Source organism: Monodelphis domestica, chromosome 2 (assembly GCF_027887165.1).
Source record: "Monodelphis domestica isolate mMonDom1 chromosome 2, mMonDom1.pri, whole genome shotgun sequence".
Taxonomy (NCBI): Eukaryota; Metazoa; Chordata; class Mammalia; order Didelphimorphia; family Didelphidae; genus Monodelphis; species Monodelphis domestica.
Genome location: NC_077228.1, coordinates 208,541,770 through 208,554,820, shown reverse-complemented (window position 1 = coordinate 208,554,820; position 13,051 = coordinate 208,541,770).

The window sequence follows — 13,051 nt, the reverse complement described above, 5'->3', positions numbered from 1 at the left end:
AGGATTTTGCTGGAGTGTGTATGTAGGAACTGGGTAATCTCTCTCTTAGGCGGTTATCTTGGCTAAAAGTATATTTCCACATAGGGAAATGTGACTATAAACTAATAAAAATGGGGGGAAGAGGGGCAGAGAGAAAAGGATGGTTGTATAGTAGATGAGTAGGGCAATGTTGTTTTTTGAACAAGAACCCCATTATTTATTCAAAGCAGTTAGCTTGGCTGGCTGCCACTTAATCCAATCATACTGCCACTGCTAGGAACATTTTAGGAGCTTCTTTCTGAAAATACTTTTACACCCAGTTTATGATCCCCAGAAGAAATCTGATTTCCAACTATTGATGATCCCTGGCTTCCTTTTTGTCCCAACTAAAATTCCACCTTCTATAAGAATCCTTCCCTGGCTCCTCTTAATTTTAGTGCCTTCCCTCTGTTAATTGTTCCCTATTTATCCTGTGTATATATTTGTTTTTTATATTTTCTCTCATTAGATTATAAACTCTTTGAGAGCAGGTACCTTGATTTCTTTTATAATCCCAGAATTTAGCACTTTATAGATTTCCAGCACAGTGCCTAGCACATGGTAGGTGCTTAATAAATATTGATCAACTGATTGAATAATTACATATTTGCTACTAAAGAAGTAGAAGTAACCTGGCCCAATCTCCTAATTTTATATTTGAGGAAACTGAAGCCCAATCAATAAACATTTGGCAATAAGCTATGGCATATTTGTCTTTATATATTAGTCATAACCTTTGTCTTTATATGTTATTTAGGTGTATAAATTATAGTATGTTTGTCCCATTTCTTTATAATTATGTTTCAGTGACAATTTGTCAAGGACAAGAATATAGAATTGCCCCTACCCATTCTTACTTCTGGGCAGCTAGGTGGTATAGTGCTGGACCTGGAATCAGAAAGACCTGAGTTCAAATGTGGCAAGCTGTGTGATCCTGGGCGAATCACTTAATCCTGTTTGCCTCGGTTTCCTCATCTGTAAAATGAACTGGAGAAGGAAATAACAACCCATTCCAGTATTCTAGCCAAGAAAAAGCTCAAATGGGGTCATAAAGAGCCAGATATGAGTGAAAATGACAGAACAAAACTCATAGAACAAATTCTCAATTCTACCACCTGATTGGGGCATATACGTGTATATACAGTTATAAAAATAGATGACATATATAATATATATATATATATATACTTCTGTGTCTGCCCATGCATATATAGGTATGTGTGTGTGTGTGTGTAGTTATAACATTTTCTATTTTTCCCTTTATCTTTATATCTGGAGTAAATGCCTTACTTGCCTCACCCTTGTTACTGATACATGCACAGCTAGGAACATGCTTTTCCTTCAGAGCAGAAGGTGATATTTCTTAGGCTCTATTAGTGAGGCTTACAGCTAGATCTGTTTTTCTAGTTTGGGAGATGGATTTACATTAAGCCAGCCAACTCTACTCCCTTGCTTGGTTACTCGATAATGGCATACATTAGCGAGATAGCTGCCTGAAGTACAGGGTTCATTTTATAGCCAAGGACTATAACGAAAGTCCATAGGGGGAATCAGCCTACGGCATTAGTCTCATTAGTCTCATGCTCTAAATAATTGAACTAATCAGTGGAGACAGAACTAATCAGTGAAGAAATGAAGAATGGGAAAGGAAAGAAGCCAGAAGTTGAAGGAGGAAAAAGAAAAAAGAGAAAGATGAAAAAAGGGAGTGGTAGAGTATCGCAAGGACTATTCAGTTACTCCACTAGTGTCGTAGGTTACCCAATTCTGCAGAAGACAAAGCGTCTGGATGATTTATCTTTCTTTAATGCCACGCTGAGTGTATTACTGTCATCCTTCTAACCAGGCCCCTGCTATGAATAATGGCACTCAATTCCCAAAGTATCTCAACCAAATTTTTGAACATGGGCTTCTAAACTCTTCAACTAATTAGCCTGACCCTGCTTTACAGCACTAATTGTCCAGTACCCCAGCCGGTGCTGCCTGCTGTGCAATCAAGTTTCAGCCATTTGTGCTAATGGTGGGATATAGATCACTCACTGGTGAATAATTGAATGAATGAAGAAGAAAGTATTAATTGCTTAATATATGCAAAGTTCTCTGCTAAAATGCTGGGGACAAATAGAAAAATAAAACAGTTCTTGTTTTCAGGAAGCTCACATCCTAATAGAGGGGGACAACACATATTGGAGGTTTAAATTGAAAGTCAAATAGACAGGCTCCAATGGTCCTTAGGGTTCAAATCCTCAAATGAGCAAATAATACTCCATATATATGTATATGCATGTGTAGGTGTGTGTTTTCAACTCAAATCTACTAACTGGCTAATGTCCTTCAAGAAATGGCAAGTTAAAATAAGCAGAACTATTCCTAGTCTTAAATATATATGTTTATATATATAAACATATTAATTAACATACAAATATATAAACACATATATTTAAATTTAGTTATCAGGGCTTCTTAGCACCTTAAGGGACTGCTAAAATAAGGAAATAATTAGCCCTGCAGCAGACCTTTAAGCAATGGTGTGAAGTATATGTACATTTTCTTTGTTATTTTTGTATCACTTCAGTTGCCTTTCTCCCTTCCTGGTTGCCTATTTCCAAGGAGTTCTGCCTCCTAGCCTGGAGCCTATTTTTGCTTATGGCAGGTTAAGACAGTAATTAAGAATTAATTATTAAGTAATAATTAATATAATCGATAATGATAATATATCTTTATTATAATAATTAATATCATTGCATTAATAATTGATATATTAACTATAATAATTAACAGCTGTTAATTGACAAATGTAAACATGTTGAAGGCAAGAATTCTTTGCTTTGCTTTTTTTGGTTTATCTTCATATTAGTGTTTTATTCAGTGCTCTACACATAGAAGGGTATTAAGTAATGTTTGTTGAATTTAAGTGAATCCAGTCTCTAAATCTATAAATCTCAAATGCATAAGGAGGTAATGACAAGTGGTAGAATGGTTTATTTTGGTGCAATCTTTTGTCACGAAGAGTAATGAATTCTGTCTTTTGCTCTTGGCCAAGGAAGGCAGCATGCTGTTATTGAAAAAATATTATTGAAAAAACATTGACTAAAAATCAAGCGATCTGGTTTTTGGTTCTGGTTCTACCACCAGTTTACTGTGAAAACTTGAGCAATTCACTTCCCTTCTCTAGGATTCAGTTTCCTCATCTATAAACTCAGACAAGATGATTTCTAAGCTCTTTTCTACTTTTATAATTAGATTGAGGATATTACTACATTCCAATTAGTGTGAAAAATGAAACTTCTGAAGTGACCACATTATTCAAATATTTATATTAATAAGCTTACAATATTTACATTTCAAATATTTATATATTTACATTGGCCTGGAACCAATTATAATGTTTTACCTAATTATAATTTAAAATAATATGAATTAGGACATAGGCTACCACTTCAAAAGAGTCATCCTTTCTACTAATTTGGACCTGGCATAAATTTAGAGCTGGAGAGACCTTAGAAGTCACCTAGTCCAATCTTTCATTTTACCCATGAGGAAATGGAGACCTAGAAAGATTTGCTCAAAGAAGGAAGGAAAGAAATAAGTTTTTGAAGAATTTGATAGGTGCCAGGAATTGTGTTAGGTGCTTTAACAATATTATTTCACTTAATCTTCACAACAGCCCTGGGAGATACATGCCATTTTTACCCCAATTTTATAGATGAGGAAATTGAGGTATATATATATATCAGTGTTAGATAATTTGCACAGGGTCACAGAGATAAGAATATTGAAGGGTGGATTTGAACTCAGGTCTTCCTAACTTCAAGCCTAATACTCTATCCACTGTGCCATCAGGGCCACACAGAGTCTAGGGATCAGAGTCAGGGTCACATTGGGGTTCTCTGATTCCAAATCTATCCCTCTTTTTGCTGTACCATGTAGTTTTGAGGTATCAAAAGAACAAGACCTTTGTCTTGTTCATATCCCTTCCATCTCCCATTACTAGTAGAATATGTTATAGAAGACCAACTCATGTATCAAAGTACCATGTACTTTCTATAAAACATTTATAGGGGACCATCTCCAAAAACACATTCAGGCATTGCTTGTATCCTCTTGTACACTCCTGGGGGAAGATTCTAAATCTCAGAGACCTCCTTATCCCATTTGTGGTTATTATTTTGTTTAGTCATTCAGTTATGTCTGACTCTTTGTGACCCCATTTGGTGTTTTCTTGGCAAAGATACTAGAGTGGTTTGCCATTTCCTTCTCCAGCTCATTTTACAGACAAGGAAACTGAGGCAGACAAAGGTTTAGTGACTTGTCTAAGGTAACTAAGCTATTAAGTGCCTGGTGTTTGAACTCAGGTCTTCCTGACTCCAGGCCCAGCACTCTATTTCATGGGTGAATTTAAGTCATTACCACTGAAAAGACAGTAGGCAAGCTAAGAATGAGATTTCTACCTTCTGAACCTCGAAAGAAAACTTGCAGCATTTTGAAAGAAAACTAGTAATAAAAAGCTAAGCTGGATTTTTAAAAAAATCACTGTAATACTACTTCTGAAAAGTTACAATGGCAAAATTACCTTAAAAAAGTATAGTCTGGACAGAGACTACTCTTTTTTTTTTTTGAAGAAAGATTGTTTTATTATTTTTAATTGATCATGGAATTATGCTTTTGTTTTGACCTATCATTTATTTTCTCATAAACCACTGTTCCAGAGTTTCTTCTCATAAGCAAAACCATTTAATATATGTAACTGAACAACACATACAACTTTTTGCAGAGACTATTCTTAATAGCATTGAAAACATAGTCTTCATAGATATATTTGCTGCTGATATATGGAAGCCCTACTCCATACACCTAAATGTGATCCTTAAGGTAAACAGTCTCCCATGGAGACTACTAGAAATTTATGTTTTAAACAAAATCTTTAGTGTCCTATAGAATACAGACAGATGCCATCACTGGTCTAGGTCAACATTTCTAAAACTTAGAAATAATGTTTTGAAGGGAATCTTAAAACAAAAACAGAAAGTGTGGAGAAGAACAGGGGAAGGAGATAGGTGTAGGGAAAGATTAGAATTAGCTTAGACATGAGAACATTCTCTCATGTATGTATGCTTTTATTTTTTAACCTGCCTTATAGTTGATCCTATAGTTCCTTCTTTATTGTAATGTATTCCCCTTTGGAATTCTCCATCTTTAAAGAAAATTATTAGTATGATCAGTTGTACCCACTTTTACATAAATATTTAATCAGTTACTGGAATGTCTCCATTCTAGTAAAATGTAAGCTCATGGAAGCCAAGAACTGTATCCCCAGTACTTCGAATAGTGTCTTACATATATGGTGGAAGGTGTTTTACACATCTTCTTCTTCTTTCTTGTTGTTGTTGTTGTTGTTCTTCTTCTTCTTCTCCTTCTTCCTTCTCCTTCTCCTTCTCCTTCTCCTTCTCCTTCTCCTTCTCCTTCTTCTTCTCCTTCTTCTTCTTCTTCTTCTTCTTCTTCTTCTTCTTCTTCTTCTTCTTCTTCTTCTTCTTCTTCTTCTTCTTCTTCTTCTTCTTCTTCTTCTTCTTCTTCTTCTTCTTCTTCTTCTTCTTCTTCTTCTTCTTCTTCTTCTTCTTCTTCTTCTTCTTCTTCTTCTTCTTCTTCTTCTTCTTCTTCTTCTTCTTCTTCTTCTTCTTCTTCTTCTTCTTCTTCTTCTCCTCCTCCTCCTCCTCCTCCTTCTCCTCCTCCTCCTCCTCCTCCTCCTCCTCCTCCTCTTCCTCCTCCTCCTCCTCCTTCACCTCTTCCTCCTTCTTCCTCTTTCTCTTCCTCCTCCTCTTCCTTCTTTTCTTCTACCAACTGAATCTACAGAACAGATCATAATCCTTTCCTCCCTCTCCAGAGTCATATGGAAATATTTTTTGTCAACTTAGTCACATGTTAACTTCTTTATAAGAGAAAATTTGCCTACTGGAAAGGAACCCAAGGTTCTTGAAATAGTTCTGTGAGCTTGGACAAGCATTAATGTTCCTTCTCCTTTGTTTTCTTTACTTGAGCTTAACAGTATTTTCTATCAGCATGAAAAAGTTTCTTCTTGTTTTGTGTAACATATCAAAGTACAAGAAGGTACTAAAGTATATAAATTTAACATCTGCTTTCACATTTACTCATAGTTTATCTGAGCCTTTATAAATGCCAGAATGCATAGAAAATGATGAATGCGTAAAAAATACATTTGAAAACACAATATAGCAGAACATACTGTAATGGTTTTAAGGCATCTGTACAATGTATCTACTCTACCTGAAGCAAGCTTACAATGATAAGAGCTATTTGAGAAACCAAATCACATCAATGAGAGAATAGCAATGAGTCAATTGACAAAAAATTGACAAAATATTACATTAGAAAGGGACTCTGATCAAATATGATACCTACTGAATGCTTTTTTCCTCTTTGTAACTTAATCATTTTTCATTTAAAAGAAATTGCTTTTTCTCTTTAGAATCTATTCTGTTAGGGTATCTGGATCCTAAAGCAAGTGGGAGAAAACTCCATCTGCAGGCAAAACAAAGGACAAGCTGCAGAAACACTCTGAATCTCTAGTTTCACAATGCTTTGAAAACAGAGAACATTTTCTTTCAGAAGAGTTAGCAGGATTCTGACTTTTGTATATTTTTAAAGGAATTTCTCCTAAGATCTCCTTGCTGAGATGGCAGAGGTTCCTAAAATGTCTCAAGGCATAAACATTGTGTTGTATCACCACATGATACAACTATAATAACAATACATCAGGACATTACAATGGTTCTGCAGTGCCAAGAGCTTGCCCAAGATATACTTTTAAAAGTAACAATTCTGCATAATAATAAGCCAGACCCAAACATTTGCTCTGCTCAGACTTGCTGTAGAGAACATGTTCCACACACATCCTGGAATGTGGTTGAGTCCTGAGCCTAGTTAAATCACAGTTTAAAAATGTTTGCTCATTATCTTGGTTCAGAGGATAAATTGAGCCATGGAAGTGGGTGTTGAACAATGCTGCTTTCTATACAGGTCAATTTTTAAGGATGTAAATGAATTTTACCTCTGAGCCGAACCTTCCAAGATTATGCCTTTCTATCCCTCTATGTGTGATTTTTATAGAACAGGAAAGTGGAATATGTTTTACTGTTAGCATTAAAATACATAATAATTAGTAATAATAATGAGAAATAGTTATTCTTATTATAACTAATACTTATAGTACTATGTAGTTATTTTATATTTATTTTAACTATATATACTTATATTTATTTTAACTAATACTAATATAATTATATTATATGCATATATACTTGTAATATATGTTCCATATAAGCATATATACCCATATGCTAATATACTTATATGTTATAAGTATAATTTTTACTTATTATAAATAGTGCTTTTATCCAAAGGGACCAATAAATAATACTTTTATTTACTCAAAAGAACCGGACTTCATATATGTCAATGTAAAATAAAGAGATGAGAGAAAGGGGGGAGTATGGATCTGTATAGGAGATGGTCATAGTTGAAAAGCTGGGGAAACAATTAGGAAAAGTGAACATGACCAAATTTTCCTGGAAAGAAGAAACACAAGAAACATTTAAAACTGATTCCTGATGAGCAATGTGAGGGGGGGAAGAGAGGGAGAGAGGGAGAGAGAGAGACAGAGAGAGAGAGACAGAGAGAGAGAAAGAGAGAGACAGAGAGACAGAGAGAGAGACAGAGAGGAGAGGAAGAAGAAAGGGAAAGGGAAAGAAGGAAAAAAGATGGGATACTTAACAACAAATTAAATATATAAGTGAGAGAAATTCTGAGGGCCAGGAGGGACATTATAAGGAGGAACTAATTGTGTGACCTTTGGAAGTCACTTCCCTTTATTATTTTCTCGTCTATAAAGCATGGGGATTATTAGGCTCTCTCCAAGGTATCTTTCAGTTCCAAATCTATGATCCTGGAGCCTATGTAGAAATAAAATTTTGTAGTGGAAATCAACTAGGGGAAAGAGAAACACTCAAGAATAAGTACTTTCTTCAGTTCTGAGTGCTACATTTTAGGATTATCACCTGATCTTTCAGCCTTTTGTATTCCTAACTTCTTTCAAAGGGCATGTCTAGATGGCCCATTGGACAGAGTGCTCTGACACCTTAATGAGGAAGATTCATCTTCCTGAGTTCAAATCTTACTTTCAATAATTACTAGCTATGTGACCTTGGCCAAGTCACTTAACTGAAATTTTTTGCTCTTTCTTAAAGAAAATTTAGCTTTCTTCCCTCTTGATATTCAATTCTGGATACAACTCATTGTTCATTCAAATATGTATCATAATCTGGACAAGAGGCATTCTTTATCAGCTTAGTCTTACCTATGTGAATGGTAAAGCCAAATTCTTTTGAATGGTTACAGATCTCTGCTCCTTAATATCTGCTAGGAAGATTGTATATATATGACCCCCCAAAATGGAAGAATTCCAAGGAATAGAAGTCCTTAGGGTGAAGGAATAAGGAACCTAGACCTTGCTATCATCATAATTTGGGGCTTGTCATTATGTAAGTGACATCCCATTAGAAATCTCAAGTTCATTTCTCGAATGGAGCAATATAAACCACAGGGTGCTGTTATGAGTCTAGAAGACTAGAATCCTTTTGAAAGGGAGACTCTGGGTAAGGTGAATAAGTGAGAGAATTGTATAGTTTATAGATTCCCCTGAGTGCTTTGCATTTTTTGTAAGTGGAATAAAAGCTGTCACACACACACACACACACACACACACACACACATTGTTATCTTTGGTGCTTTGCAGAATTTGGAAACTTTTTGACCCTTATCTTCTATCTTAGAATCAAGCCTACTTGTTCCAAGGCAGAAGAATGATAAGAGCTAGGCAATGGGGGAATAACTGATTTGCCCAGGGTCATATAGCTAACTGTCCATGGCCTAATTTGAACCTAGAACCTCCCATCTCTAGACCTGGCTCTCAATTCACTGAAATTTTTCCCAGAATTTGGAAATCTTTTACTCACATCTGTGGAGACCTAGACATAAAAGTAATATTCAGGCTATATTATGAGACTCTGGGAAAAAGTGGTATAAGTCAAAGGGGTTATTTAGGAACAGCTCCCAAGATTCAACCTAGATTATGTAACCTTAGAGTTTAAGGTGTTGAATCATGGATTACATATATATATATAATTAACTATGGTGTGAGGGAGTATAATCAGTACAAAGAAGAGGTTCAGGAAAAGTGCTCTGAGAAATTTAAGAAAGAAAGAATATTTTGATTGGGGCATGGGAAAGGCTCAAAAATAAAGTACCAACTCAGATAATAGTTTACCAGGTATTTTCTGGATTTGGATCACTCAAAGATTATCAGGTTAAATGAATAGATGAAAAATCATTTATTAGGTAATTACTATGTGCTAAGTACTCCGCTATGTTCTGGGGATACAAATAGAAAAATGAGAGTCTTTGCTCTCTAGGACCTAAGTGACTGCTCTTCAGCTATACTTTCATCAGCCTAAAAATCTCAGGGTCTTTACATCCTCTTCTTACCCTATGATCCCACAGTCACAACTCTATAAATGTCTTCCAGCAACAGTTAACTTTTTCATTGGCAGCAGTTGTAGTTAATAGTATGCTATTCACTGAGTTGCCACCCAACTCTTGGAAATCTTTTTTGACCACCTTCCTCCCCCCAATCAAAATGATTGCTCCTCTCTCAGCTTTCTCTTAGTAATTTGCCTAAACTTTGCTCTTGTTTTGATTGGGAGAGACAACAAATATTAATCAATCAATAAACATTCATTAAACATCTACTATGTGTCAAGCACTGGGAAGATTCATATGTAGGGTGGATGCAGAGCCTTGGTGGTCTTTAGAGTTCAGTGACATGGTAAAGCCCAGGAGCCCTTAGGTTATATCAGCAAAGCCCATGGCAATTCCCAGGGACTAGAGGATGCAGAGGCAGAGCAACTGGTAAGGTCTGGTAGTCCTTCATCTTACTAGATGGGTTATAGTTGGTGACTCCAAGCTCACTGACACAGTGTGAGTGACAGTGAGGCTTATAGAATAAATCACATCTCCCCTGAAACCCATGAATGTTGGAAAAAAGGGAAGGGTACAAAGGGTTAAGATGGAGTATGGATGGTCTGTGATTCCTCCTAAAGGGATAGAATTGGAGAGTTGGCATGCTGGGGGAAGGAGACTGGTGAGGGGAAGACAAAAGGTGTCTGCCCTAAGTCCAACACCAATATGGTGAGCCCTAGAGAATGGGGAGATACTAGGTTGCCTAAGGAAGGGGTGAATCATGACTGGCAAGAGAAATGTAAAGAATGTCCTCAGAGAGATGTGAACCTGGAAAATAAGGTAATCTGATCATGAAGCTAGAGCAAGGTGATAACTGTATTCTCTAGTGACATTTCTATAAAGACAAGAAAGCTAAAGAAAGACCAATTGCTGGGAATTTAGGAGACGATAAGGATACTACACAGGATGAGAGAGTAGTGAAGGGAGTGCCCACAGATTTTTGATATCAGTTGACACTGAAGAGGATTGGATAGAAGTGCTTAGAAGAAGTGGATGACCTTTCTCTTTGTCTAGGTGCAATTGGGGGAATAAGGAGGCCTGAAAAACGAAATTCCTTACTAGTTTTTTCAAGGATCATTGTTGTCCAGAAAGTACTCTAAATGTTTATTTCCTTGCTTTCTTTTTAAAAACTAAATCCCTGATATGATCTTATTTTTTGACATTTGCCTTCTTCCTAAAAGTCTAGTACAAAAAAAAAAAGAATTCAAGTTAATTGAGAGTCCAATTAAATTGGATTCTAGCTAATCCTTTCTTTTTCTGTATGGTAGTTGGCAATGAGGCCACCTGCCACTATTTAGCAGTCATTGTCTATTATGTTGGTAAGAAATAATGGCTGCTTCAAGGATATGGGGAACTCTGCCAATATAACTGACTGGCAGAAAATCTACCCTAGGGCTGGCAAGTGGAAAGAGGATTCCTCCTGAAGCTTCCAGCAGGAACTGATGGAGTAACTGGAGCTTTCTTAATTAATATGCTAAGCACAGTGCAGAAACATGCATGAGACCAGAGACATCTAGGAATTTCTGTGTATTATAGACTCAGAAGAACTGTGCTCTTATTCCTGGCCTTCCACCCACCCTCCCACAATTTGCAAACTCAGTCCTTAAAAAGTAACTACCATTGACCACTCAATAAGAAAGGCATGTATCAATTGATTCCTTGGTAGAGAACAATGTAATAGGTACTATGAAAAATGCAAAAGAAGTAGAGGACCCAATTCCCTGTCCTTAAAGATATGTCCAAAAAATGGTAAAAGGGTTGGGTCAAGATGAGGCTCTATTTCATTTATAAGCATATAATCAGTTATTTTTTGTAAATGGCTATAATTTAAATACTCAAAATTGCAAATAGCAATATTATAACTTGGGCAAGTGGCAGAACCAGGGGAATGAGAAGGGACCCTTGGATAAACTCTAGATTTCTACACTGATGAAAGATTGACTCATTGTAGGGAGAAGATCAGATGGGGATAGCATTAGGGAGGGGGTTAAAGGGTCACAGGGTTTTGGGGCACCTTGTGGTTATTATGAGGAATGGCTTTAGGAAAGTGTTGTCATGACCCCACAAATTGCTTTGTGTCCCTTTTATGCTGAATGGCCTGAGGCCCTGTGATTGATACAGCCCCCAATAAGGAGCTCACACAATTAGGTAATGTTCTTAAGGAGCCTGACCCCAAAGAGAAGGTATTAGATGTTTCCTCAAACTCTCTGACTTGTTATATCCTCATCCTAGAGTAGAACTCTGGAGAAAAATCTCTAAAAACAAAGCGTATGCATGACATAGCTAGAATCTTCCCTAAAAAGGTCTCATCCAGGTGAAGTCAAATTGGTAGAATAAAGGTAAGGATTTGCTTGAGTTATCCCAAATTTCCTTCCAAATGATGTTAAAGTAATATATCAGAATGAATCCTGAAGCAGAAGAACCAACAAAAAGAAAAAGTGAAACAATTTTTCAACCCAAGATAATTTAGAGGGTTGGCAGGAGAGGTTTGTCTCACTTAGGTGAGGCAAGTGTAGGCACACCCCAGAAAGTCAGCTGTTGGCTTTGGAGGTGAATGACTCAGTAATGTCAACTTCTGGAGCTCTCAGGTTTCAAACAATAAAGGGGGTTGGACATCTGGTCAGAAGGGGATTACAGAGGATCCTTTGCTGGTACTGGGTGCAGGATCTCATCACATGGCCCATACTAGGTTTCAGATTGCAGTCCTATGGCAAGAAGAAGGTCTAGCACACTAGGGTATTCAGATACAGGGGAGCAGGAATCCCAGTCACTGTTCCAGGGCAAGAGAGTGCTTTAGATTGTACACAGACCAGGAGAGAAGTTACTAGACTTAGATCATACTACCTTAGAACAATTGAATATACTATCAGAACTATCTCTGAAAATAGTAGCGCAAAAAAACCCTGAAGCTTTGGACAGAGCTCCTCCCATCATGGGAATAAGCCCAACTATAACATAAATATAAAAGTCCAGAAATAGCTAGAAAATAGAGCAAATGACTAAAAAAAATTCTGACTATATAAAGTTATTATGGCAACAGGAAAGATCAAACAAGAAACTCAGGAAAAGACAACAAAGTTGGAACAACTACATCCAAAATTTCAAAGAAAAATGTGAATATATCTCAAGACAAAAAATAAAAAGACTTCTGGAACATGTCAAAAAAAGAGTTTTTAAACTTGAAAAGATAGGTAAAGGAAAAATTGGTAAAAGGAATGAGAATAATACAAGAAAATCATGAAAAAGTCAACAATTTGGTAAAGGAGGCACCAAAAAAGACTGAAGAAGATAACACCTTAAAAAATAGAATATGCCAAATGGTAAATGGAGCACAAAAATCCATTGAAGAGAAAAACTTCTAAAAAAGTGGAATTGGTTAAAATGGAAAAAGAGGCATAAAAGTCCATGGAAAGAAAGAATTTTTTTTAAATTTATTTATTTTAAA